Here is a 12818-nt window from a genome sequence, read left to right on the forward strand (position 1 = left end):
CCAACAGACAATGGATGATGCTGTGTGGTATTGGTTCTCCTTGCCACTCTTTGCTGATCATTATTTGTTGTGATTTCATAGAGAGAAATGCACCAAAGAACTTCTGATGTTGTTCCCACACATTCTTGCAACTTTGGTGGACTTGTGCCTATTGGCAGAGCCTCTTGGTTTCTTCTGGATTGGACTGTCATTGCTGATTTGTGAATGATTTTTGTGAGTGGATCAAGTTACTATAGCTGATTTGTATAAACTGAACTCTTAATATCCTGACAATGCATAGTGGATTCACTCCCAAGAACTGTTTCTAAATAGGTCCATATCCTTCTTTGCCCTATTTCTTCTTCACTGTTGCTGGTGGGTGGTGCTCTAGAATGGAGCATAAAGCATTTAGGTAAACGTATTAAAGTCGGTTTTGAAAAATATAAGCCTACAACTATATTACATATATTATATAATACATAACTTAAAATATATATTATTGTACATAATATATACAATATATAATAATATATACCCTAGCTAATACATTGGGTATAGGTGCTAGGCTTCCAAGCGTGATAACTGTGAGTTCATTTCCAAGACCTCACAGGTAAACAAAAGAACAAGTCCGGAAGGTTGTCCTTTTAGTTACACATGGACTCTGTGGCACACACAAGGACACACACACACACACACACAAACAGACACACACCAAAAATTAAAAACACACAATATAAACAAACAAAAAAGTATAAAATATATCATTGAAATTCTAGACTGTGAAAGACAAACAAATACAAACAAGAATAATACAGCAATAGTGAAAATATTAGATGTTTACAAAAATAGCATTATTATCCAGAGATAAAAATGTTTAAACTCTACAGAAAAAAGTTGAAGAATATCCATACTGCTTTTAGCAACTTCAATGAATGAAAGGTAGGGACACAGAAAGATGACTCTGTTTCTCCCTATTTTTCCTGGGGTAATTGACAAAACAGATAGATATTGCATGTATTTAAAGTACGCAATGTAATGATTTGAACATTCATTTTCTCATTGGCTTGTTTTCTGCAGTTTTGCTGGTAGAACTGAAATTCTACCTCAGGTTGCTAAGTATTCTACCATGCTACCATTTTGAGGACATCTTCTAGTCTCAAAAATGACTTATGACATATGCACATCTAAAATTATTACCACAGTGAACCTAATCAGCATATGCATTGGTTAATATTGTGTGTGGTGATAAAATTTAGTCTAATCTATTATCAGATTTATATAATCTTGTATAATTACCTAGAATCACTGTGATGTACCTTAACTGTCAATAGTGTATTTATCTTGCTTCACTGAAACTTTGCAGACTTTGGCCATAATCACCTCATTTTTCCAAATCCTCAGTACTACAGAGCCACCATTTCATTCTTTGCCCCTAATATGTGGGTTTCTTCTTAAGATCCCACATATATGTGAGGTCATAACTAGTTGTAATTCTGTTCCTGGCAGGTTCAACTATGTTGCTCAAATGATAGAGCATTCATTATAGACTAGATGATATTTTCTTGTCTGTTATGGGATGCATATTGTACTTTTTAATCCATCAATCTTTTCATGATGCTTAAGTTAGTTACATGTCTTGGCTATTGTAATAACCCATGCAGAAATGAAATACAGATGTAGTAACCTTATGATCCTACTGATTTGACTTCTGAGTGTATATCTGGAGGTAGGATTATCAAATCACATCCTGGGCCTATTTTTTAGGATTTTTTTTTGGAGAAATTATATTGCTGTCTTATATAGTGAGCAAGTTAACTTATATTCTTATTAACAGTGTATAAGTGCCCCATTTCCTCACTATATTAATCAATACTTATCATTTCCGGTTTTCATAATGTTCACTAGCAGCTTTTGTAATATAATTTTAGTATGGTGAATCATTATTATAGCTTTTCTTACTTGGAATCTTTAGAGGACTTGTGGGGGGTTATAATCTTTTTTGTTTTTATTTTAATTCTTTAACATTTTTTTTTACTGTCCAGTATTTATTCTCCTCCCAGTCCATCCTCTGACTGTTCCACATCTCATACTTCCTTCAAGATGCTGTCTCCACCTCCTCCCACACCCCAACAAAAAACCAGACACATTGAATCTAATAGAAGAGAAAGTGGGAAAGAGCCTTGAACTCGTTGGCACAGGGGGAAATTTCCTAAACAGAATTTCAAAGGCTCAGACTCTAAGATCAAGAATTGATGAACAAGACCTCATGAAACTGAAAAGCTTCTGTAAAGCAAAGGATATAGCCAATAGGACAACTTGCAAACTACAGATTGGGGAAAAGTCTTCACTATCCCCATATCCGATAGAGGGTTAATATCCAAAATGAACTCAAGAATCTAATCACCAAAAAAACCAAACAACCTAATTTTAAAAGTGGGGTATAGAACTAAACAGAAAATTCACAACAGAGGAATCTCAAATAGCTGAGAAGCACTTTAAGAAACGATCAAATTCCTTAGTAATCAGAGAAATGCAAAGCAAAATGACCCTGAGAGCCCAGCTAACATCAATCAGAATGGTTAAAATCAAAAACTCAGGTGACAGCACATGTTGGCAAGGATGTGGATAGAGAAGAACACTCCGCCATTGTTGGTGGGATTGCAANCTGGTACAACCAATGTGGAAATCAATTGAGAGGTTCCTCAGAAAATTGGAAATAATCCTACTTGAAGAATCTCATTACTTTCATTTAAATTTTTATTTTGCATGCAATTATATTTCCTTAGATGTTAAATTGAATTTATTTTAGCTTTCTTATCATTTGTAAATTTGTCAAAATCTGATATGGAATTTGAATTCATTATTATTTAAAATATATTATTATACCTGGAATAATTTTTACTATATTTTAGTAAGTATTTTATCATACAAAATGCTGTACCTATGATTCTAGTGCAAATATCCTGAAAGTTAATACGGTTTCACCATCTCATATGAATAGAGATGGTCTAGAATGAACACCGTAGCCACATAATTTGACTTTAAGTCATTTTATAAAATATCTGGATAGATTGTTAATTTGCATAGCAATTTTCTATAATTAAAATGTAAGTAATTAGTTATAATTGAGAGCTGAATAAGAATTAAAGATTGTACTAGTGATCTTGGCAGATTATAAATCACCACCTGAAAGAAATGCTAAAACAATACTAACCTTAGTGCAGTATTGATTTTTCCAGTGTATGTCTGCCTCTCTATAAATAGTCTTCTTAAACACATTCATTAAGTTTATTAGACAGACAAAACAATCCTTTGGCCACTAAATAGAGTAGAAAGAGTTTCACAGTCATTTCCTATCTGATGCTTAACTAATATCACAAAAATTAATTTCTGATGACCAATAATACTTTCACAAAGATTCATAATGCCTTAATTCCAATAGATAATTCACATGAATTAACAAATCACCTTATTTTATCTTAATTAACAATTGTCCTTTAATTTTTTAGCTTTGAGTTTAACTCATTGCCAAATAAAGACCAAAAAACAAAACAAAACAAACAAACAAAAAAACAAAAAACAAAACAAAACAAAACAAAACCCTCATTTTATGTCAATACATTTCTTTGAGCATCTTCAGGTGTTATTTCAACTAGATTATATAAAGTAAATAAGTTTCTATTATAAATCAAATTTTACATATTATATAAAGTTGTCAAACAATAAAAGTTTGTATACTCATAAGGCAATAAAGTATTTGCTTTAATAATACTCACTATTTTAAAATTATGTACTCATTTTATACCATACTTTGAAAAGTTAATTCAATACTTCCATTATCACTTGAAGAAGGGAAGAAGGATAATATATGTGTTCTTTTCGATCTCAGATAATTATACCCTTCCTTCCTTGAGAAAAGATAAGAGGAAAAACAAGAGAGTCTAAAATAAAAGAAATTGGAGAAAAGGAGGAAGAAAAAGGACAGAAGGAATAGTATGATTACTATTATGATTTACACAGACTTTGAGAGAGAAACATTTATTTACACATAGAAGACAGACAGTAGAGCAGAATGTTTTAAAATTGTATTTTTTTTCTCTTTTTTCAAGTCCCTATATTGATACTCCCTCTTACTCCCTCCCTCCAAGTATTCGATATTATAGTATTTAAATGATAATTTTGGGGGATATTATAGTATTTAAATGCTAATTTTGGGGGATATTATAGTATTTAAATGCTAATTTGGGGGGATATTATAGTATTTAAATGCTAATTTTGGGGGATATTATAGAATTTAAATGCTAATTTTTGGGGAAATGTATACCTAACATTGTCATTTAATGAAGACAGATTTAAAAACCTAGAAAGGACAAAATGAGTATGCTCTTTCTCTTCATTCAGAGGTAAGTAATAAAAAATATTAGGCTCAATTAAAAATCGAAATGACAGTATCATACATTCATATGAGTTACATTGAAAGAAAGAATTGTTATATATTTGTTGATATCTATTGCTAAAGGATATAGGATATACTGCTGTATATTTATGTCTTAATTTAATTCATGTGTTTCTGAATTTGTATATTTAATAGAAGTAGGATATAATCAGATATCTATAGTTAAATGCCTATTTAGTGTTTGAACAAGATTCAGTAAGTGACTAACATATAAGTGATCAACATGTTTGCTCTCACCATGACTTAATTTTAAAATCTATAATGATAAATGAAGTATTTTTTACTAGAGTTTTGTATAAATTAAATAAAGATATCAAGTTGTCAGATAAAGACCAGTATATTGAATGAATGGTGTGATATTTTCCCTAAGCAAATATTTCACTAGGTCAAAACAGTTATTTGTGATGATCAATTTGGTGTACTTGGTCTACTTCAGCTCCTGACCAAGTTCACCAAAAAAGTTGAACTGTCATCCATAGCAAAGTCTTTATCCCTTTTAAAGTCAAGGGGACATTGGGGCTGTTCTAATTGAAGCCATTTTTCTTTATATATTATGTATTGGCTTTTTAGGCAACCAAGAAAAAACCTTCCATGACGACAAGCAAAACCACCATGTTTAAAAGCATCCTTTCAAGGAGCCTCTATATGACCTAGCACAAGGCAAGGCCTGGGCCAAGTAGTGGGAGTGGGTGGGTAGGGGAACAGAGGTGGGGGGAGGGGTATGGGAAACTTTCGGGATAGCATTTGAAATGTAAATAAAGAAAATAATAATAATAAAAAAAATAAAATTTAAAAAAAAAAAAAAAAAAAAAAAAAAATTTAAAAAAAAAAAAAAAAAAAAAAGCATCCTTTCAGTCACTGGGTCTGATACGTGTACACTGTCAGTGCTATAGTTTGAGCCACACAGTGTTGCAATTACTGCCCATCCTTCAGAAGCATTTGTACCCAGCTGTTTGGACAAAGATTAGAAATATCAACTGCTAATGTAAAATTACTTTGATTAGTAGTCTTATGTAGCTTCACTTTGTCTAAGTAAAAGAAGCATTAACCTTATGTAGCATCTGAACCTTATTAAAGTACTGTTCCATTTTTTGGTCCATGGTATAATAATATGATACATATATTTATAAGTAAGTGTCGGTGGTGATTGAGGTCCTTATCATGTGTATGTCCAACTGTGTTAATTTTATTCTAATATTATCAATTTATGATATTACAGAAAGCATATTTATAATTATGACTAACATTTCTGGTGGATAGTTAATAGCACTTTTCTTTATGAAGAAAAAAGAGAGAAATGTCATGAGTTAATATAATAGTCTACCCTTGTGGTATATTGCCAAAGTATCAAATGGAAACTGCAGAATGTCAAAGTCTCAATGGGAAGTGTGTTTGTAAGATGACAAATACTGAAATGAAACTGGAGAAAATATACACATGTTCTGAATAATTTAAAAAATACCTCAACTACATTTTGAATTTTTGTATATTTTGTTTTCTTTTTGCATTAGTCCTTACTTAGATATAAACTTTGTATTCTAGTACATTGCTATAGAATTACTTAAAATATAGAATGATCTGTGTACATCATACAGTATGTGTAGCATGAATACATTTAAATTGATACAATATTTTAGAAGTAAAATTTGAAGAGAGGTGACACAGCCAGTAAGTAGCAGAATCCTCTATTTTCATACATGAAAGTAAGAGACAGTTGAGTCAAAACATGTTACTTAATGAATAAATTTCTTCAAAGCAATTCTAGCTTACAGAATATTTGTTTCCTCATTCAAACAATCTATGCTGGCACTCTGCATTGATCAAATGACTGAAGCAATTGCCCATATATACTTATCTCATTGCATTGCATGCAATTTGATAATTCAATTTAACATTAATATCATTTTGTGTGCTGTTCTTCCTTTATTAATTGCCTATATTGATCTTCTTTACTAGATTCTTGAGAAGTTATACTTTGCTATACATTTTAAATATGGAATTGATAAAATTCTGTCCCCACTAGCAAGTCTTAAATTGCATGAGGAAAACTTTTGAGTATAAAAGTTGCCATAAAAGATTGCCCATAAATCAGGGAGGAAGCAGGGCCTCTCAAGCTTTATACAAGTTTGGACTATCAGCGCGTTTACATTATGAAGAAAAAAAAAGCTTCTCATTTAAAAAGAACATATTGTCTGAACAGTGAAGATGATAGTTTATAAAGGATGCTTCCTCAGCAGTACAGGACACAGACTGTAGTACAGGGTGTAGGCTGAGTAGTGAGCATGGCATGGTGTGTGTTATCAGGAAGATGACATATCAGCCATCAAACCTAAGAAGCAAAAATTGCTATAAGATTCAAGAATGCCAAAATGAATATTGCATTGTAAAAATAAAAAAGATAAGATTGAAGTAACACAGTAAACTAAATTAAGATTAAATTTCCAAATGAACAATGTAAAAAAATAAAAGTATATAGTTCCAGAAAAGTGAGGGTATATGAAAGTACACTCACACAGACACTCATACATGCACATGCACATAAACACACACATACACACACACACACACACACACACACACACACACACATACACACACACAATCATGACAGGGGAGGAGGGAGAAAAGGAAAGAAGATATGTTACATAAACAAATCTTGGCAAATCCATTGCTGACTTTCAAGGTGGAAGAAAGATCCATGAGTCAATTGATGTAGCACTGTCTAGAAATGGAACACAGAAGTTAATAGATTCTTCCCTGTAGAAAGAAAGCTCTGCAGATGTCTCAAGGTATTATTTTTGTTATCTGAATTGTTTGTATTTCTTACTATTTAGTATTTTTGATAATTTCTTTCTTTCCTGGTTTTTTTTTTTTTTTTTTGAACAGGCAAACAACATCTTTAATGGCAGGTTCTCTTCTCCCCTTGCCCTTAGGCCCCACAGGCTCTTTGAAGTACTACATGAACCCTTTCTCAAAGTTCCTCAATGACCTGCTGCCTCAGAGGCCCAATGTCACAGTAAAGCATTTCCATGCCCAGGGTCCTGTAGATGTGCATGTCTGCTTGGGGTGAGGGGAGTATCTATACAAATGATTTCTGACCTCAGCCCTGTGAGTCGCTCCCTTTCCCCTTCCCCAGGGTGCTATTATGGCTCCTGCTGAAGTCTCCTCTTCTGCTTCTCCTGTCTCTTGGGAACCATCTCCCATGTGATGTGCAAACTGCATCCTCATTACTCTACCCCTCTCTGTCTTTGCTCCCTCATACCTTTATCAATGACTCCATTTCCCAGATTGTGATATTTAGACCATTGAAACTTATCTCCACACTATAAGATCACAGATTTGTGTTTTGTTGTTTTAAGACCCAAGTTTGCAGTAATTTAATCAGCACCTGGAGAAATCTAAATTAAAATGCCATTAGAAGTTAACATTGCCCAAAAGATGCATCACCGTACCACAAGGACATGTACTCCAACATGTTCATAGCAGCTTTATTTGTAATAGCCAGAAGCTGGAAACAACCAAAATATCCCTCAATTAAAGGGTGGATACAGATAATGTGGTTTATTTACAAAATAAAATACTATTCAGCTATTAAAAACAAAAACATAATAAATTTTGCAGGCAAATGGATGGAACTAGAAAATATTATCCTAAGTGAGGTAACTCAGACCCAAAAGACATACATGGCATGTGCTCACTAATAGGTTGATATTAGGCAAAGAATACAGAATTGTTGCCAGAAATACTGCCAACTCTCTGTGCTCCCACTTCTCTCAGCCTTCCAACTCCCTGGTGGCCCAGACCAGCAGTCTTCCCATGGTCCTGCTAGTCCCTGCAGTGCCTGGCTCTCTTGTCCCTGGAGTTGCTAGTTCCTTCTCTGCCATAAACCTCTGTCTGTAATCAGTGGTCCCATGTTCTAGTAATCAAATAAATGAAAACTTAAAAGTTTATAATTAACCAAACAGATTTATGTATCAATACATTCTCAATTTACAATATTTCAATACAATAATTTCAGAACCAATAGATAATGATAAAGACTTTATTCCAATTATTCTAACCTTATGATATAATAACTACCTGTGACTGGTTAATGCCATGCTAGTTCATGTCTGGTTCCATCTTGGTCTTCTCTCTTCTCCACAACTCTTAGCTCCACCTCGATTTTCCCTGTCCAATCACAGTCCTCCTGCTGCCCTAATGTAATTGGACAGGGAGAATGCTGTGTCATATCACCCTTTCTGTTTAATTCTATAAAAATAAAACCTTTCTCTCAAAATATAAATTGAGCACAACTATCCCATTTTGTAATTTATAAGGTATAAGGTAGGCCTAACACTCAGTCCATCAATTTTGTCATTAAGATAGAACAGTGTCATCTGTCCTCAATTTACATGAAGCCAATACAATGATTTCTGAACCAATTAATAATGACAAAAACTTTATCCAATTATTCTAACCTTTTGATATCATTAACAACCTGTGGCTAGTTGAAACCAAGCTGGTTCACGTCCTCCTCCATCTTGGTCTTCTCTTTTCTCTCTGAGATGCTCTCTGTCTCTGAAACTCTCAGTTCTGCCTCCCTTTTCCCTGTCCAATCACAGGCCTCCTGCTGCTCTAATGAATTGGACAGGGCAAATCCTGTGACACAGAATACCTAGGATAAAAGCCACAGACCATAAGAAGTGTAACAGGAAGAAATGTCCAAGTGAGCATGGTTAAAGCCCACTTAGAAGGGGGAAAGAAATAATCATGGGAGACAGAGGGAGGGAAGGACCTGGATGGAAGTAGGGGAGGAGAAAGGAGGACAGGATCAGTTATGGTGGGGGTGGGGGAGAAAGAAACCCAGAGAATCAAGAGAATGAATGTAAATATGCGGACTCAGGAGGTAGAAGGTGGAGTGACCCTCCAGAAAGTACCAGAGACCTGGGAGTTGAGAGACTAAGGACTCAATGGAGGTGACCTTAGCCAAAATACCCAATGTTACTGGGGAAAGGGAACAGGAAGAGTCCATGTCCACTAGGTAGACACAGCCTTATGCAGAAAGACAGAGTTACTAACCCGCAGTTAAAATTTCTGAGCTAGAACTGTTTCTGTCTAAAAGAACTGCAGGGACAAAAAGTGGAAAAGAGACTGAAGGAAAGGTGATCCAATGACTGGTCCAACTTAGGATACATCTCATTTCAGGATGGACTATTGTTGATGCTATGGTGAGCTTAGACAGGAGCCTAGCACAGCTGCCTTCTGAAGTCCCTACCAGCAACTGACTGAGACAGAAGCTGATACGCCCGACCATTGGACTGAAATTGGGGACCCCTATGATTGAAGGGGAAACATTGAAGAAGCTGAAGGAGAGAGTGACCTCATAGGAAGATAAGCAGTTTTAACTAACCCAAACCCAAAGGAGCTCCCAGTGACTGAGCCACCAACCAGGCACCATATAGGGACCAGACAGAGGCCACAGCACAAATATAGCAGAGGTCTGCCTGGTCAGGTCTCAGCGGGAGATGTGCTTAATCCTCCAGAGGGTGGGCCTGGTGGGGGGAACACTCTCTTAGAGGAGGAATGGGGTGTGGAAATGTGTGAGAGGGGTCCTATGGGGGTCAACCAATTAAATGTAAATAAATAAAATAGTAAAAAAGAAAAAAATATATAAATCTAGTAGGAAGCAAAAAAGAAGTCAGCATTAAATTCTCATTACAGATAAGAAAACTGAGTCCTATAGATGCTGTGCAATTTATTGAAAATTACAATGCAGACTGAAGACTGTAACAGACCTTTTCTAGTCTCCAACAAAGAATGTTATTTTCTCAAATCCCCACTTTACTCTGAACAAAGAAAACAATTAATAAAGGAAATTATTACCAGAATGAGCATCTTGATATAACCTGTAGCAGTTTAATGATTTCTCCACCATACAGGAGTGTGTCCTGGGTCGCATGTGGTCACATGCAATTGAAACGATTAGTGCTCTGCTGCTCAGTGTGATGTGGCCTTCACTAATGCTTCCCTGTTTCATTTTTCACTCTCTTGGTAAGATAAATGGGTCTAAAGGCTGGAGTTATGTATTTATCTTCATGTCATATACAACGATTTGTATAAGTGCTTCCTAAAGGTCATGTACTAAGGGCTAAGTCACCACCAGCAAGGGGTATGGCTGGAAGGAACTGCAAAAGGTGCATCCTAGAGAAAAAGAAATTTGATCACTGCAAGCATGTCCTTAAAGGTGATATTAGGAATCCAGACACTTTTTCTCTCTGTTTGCCTCACAGCAACTCTGAGATGAATAGATTTCTATGATTGTGATGTATGTCTATGGCACAGAACATAGAACAGAAAACATGTATTGGGCACAGAATTTGGCTTTAAAGTGTTCAAAACTGGAAGAAAAATAACCCTCCCCCACTTAGATTAATTTTTAACCCCCCTCTGTGTGAGTGTTTGAATGTGTTTGTGTGTGTGTATGTATGATGTATGTAGTATGTATGTATGTATGTATGTATGTTATGAATACATAGGGATGTGGTTACTTGAGGTGGCAGAAATGGCATTAGATGCACAGGAACTGGAGTTATAGGCAGAGCCAGCCACCTGAGAATTACATATTGGTTTGCAAAAGCAATAAAGAATTGTACCTGCTGGGTCATCACTTAAGCACTAGCCCTTTCTTCTCATTTAAATTGATTTGTTTTAGGTATTTGTTTCAACACCTGAATCCCAAGTAGCAGAAAAGAAGAAGACTGCTCATTTTGGTTCAAAGACTCTTATGTGAGTAGAATGTTCTGGGAACATCCTGATCATACAGAACAGCCAAATCAGTCCCCAAAAATACATTTGTTGTGCCAGACATCAAGGGCTCAGAGGCCACTGCAGCCTTGGATTAAGCAGGACAGGGTATGTTTGGGATAGTGTCATAACTGTTTTTGTGCACACGATGCAGGTTTTGGGGATATGCTCAAAGATGAATTGTGAATCATAGAGGCATCTACTTGAATTTCAAAAGAAAAGTGAGGGAGAACAGACAGCATTTCACAGAACTTGAGTCCATGCTAGTAGTCTCTAATAGTGCAATGTGTGAATCTGCAAATCCTACACAGCCAGCAAAGCTCAAGTTGTTTGGAACTCAGTCATAGAACTGTGAACCCCTTCAATAGTAGACATTGTACTAGAGAATTTAATGCTTGTGGTCTTGGGTTTTAATCTTGGCTTGGTCTGATTGCTCCTTTTTATCCATTTCTTTTCTGTGGAATGTGATTGTTAGTGGGTATCATTTTTGTCATAGAAGTATATATCTTTCTTGTTTATTTTTATACACTCACAACCAAGTTTTCTTTGACTATCAGTTTACAATTTGGACTTGAACATATGAGACATGCTGTTTCAATTACAACTGGAGATTCTTTAAAATGACCTAAATGGATTTTTTTATCTATAGATGAACAAGTGCCTTTGGGATCAAAAAAGGATGTTCTAGTTTGGGTGTGAAATGTTTTAAAAGACCATATACTGACAGTTTGGTTGTAGAACTATTGTGCTTTTGAGAATCCATAAAACTTTAGGAGATAGAGCCTACAGTAAGGAAGTAAAGACATTTTTGGCATGTGCTAGAAGAAAAATTGGGAACTTGTTTCAATCTTGACTTTCTCAGTTTTCTTTCTTGCAGCTTTTAGGTGATCAAGCCTATGCTGTCATGTGCTCCATGTATTCCCATAGGCCTAAAGCAACAGGAGCCAATGATAGTGGACTAAATTCTTTGAAGATATAGGCTAAATAAGCTATTCTGCCTCTTAAGACACTCATATCAGGTATCTGGCCATAGTGATGAGATGCTAGATAAGCAGTCTTTGTGTTAAATGATGCTACCTTCATTATTACTTAGTGTTTAATTAAAAAATATTTTCCCATACATGTGTTTTATATTTTATATGGATTATTTTAGGCTGATCTTATGAACAAAATTCTATTTCTTGATTCCTTAATCCAGTCATTATTTCTGTCTCTTTTAACATATAACTGAATTTGGTAGATATGACTGTTAACCATGGTTGTGATTGTAGGTAATTTGTAGGTAAATCTTTCAGGTGAAATGTAGGTGCCCTCAGCTACAGGAACCAGGTTCTGAATGGGAGGCTGGAGCTGTATGGGAGGAAACAGTGGGAGAAATAATGAGACCAAGACAAGATACTGATCAAGGTCCCAGAGTTTACTAGGAGTCTGAGCTTATAAAGGGGGAAGGCCTATCCCCCGCCATGCCAGGCTCTTGATGCTTTGTGACCTGGTTGTCAGCACTTGGTCACCAGGCTGTTGCTTAATCAGGAATTTCTCAGGAAGACAGTTTCATCCTCTTAGTGGGTAGTGGCGTCTTGGAGAAAAGTGCAGAGGT

General features: G+C 35.3%; 1 pseudogene; it reads left to right on the plus strand.

Moving 5' to 3' along the window:
* The window catches only part of LOC110330866, a 32620-nt pseudogene extending 20420 nt beyond the window's left edge, over nucleotides 1-12200 (plus strand).
* Nucleotides 12201-12818: the final 618 nt, after the last annotated feature.

Source organism: Mus pahari, chromosome 13, assembly GCF_900095145.1.
Source record: "Mus pahari chromosome 13, PAHARI_EIJ_v1.1, whole genome shotgun sequence".
Lineage (NCBI taxonomy): Eukaryota > Metazoa > Chordata > Mammalia > Rodentia > Muridae > Mus > Mus pahari.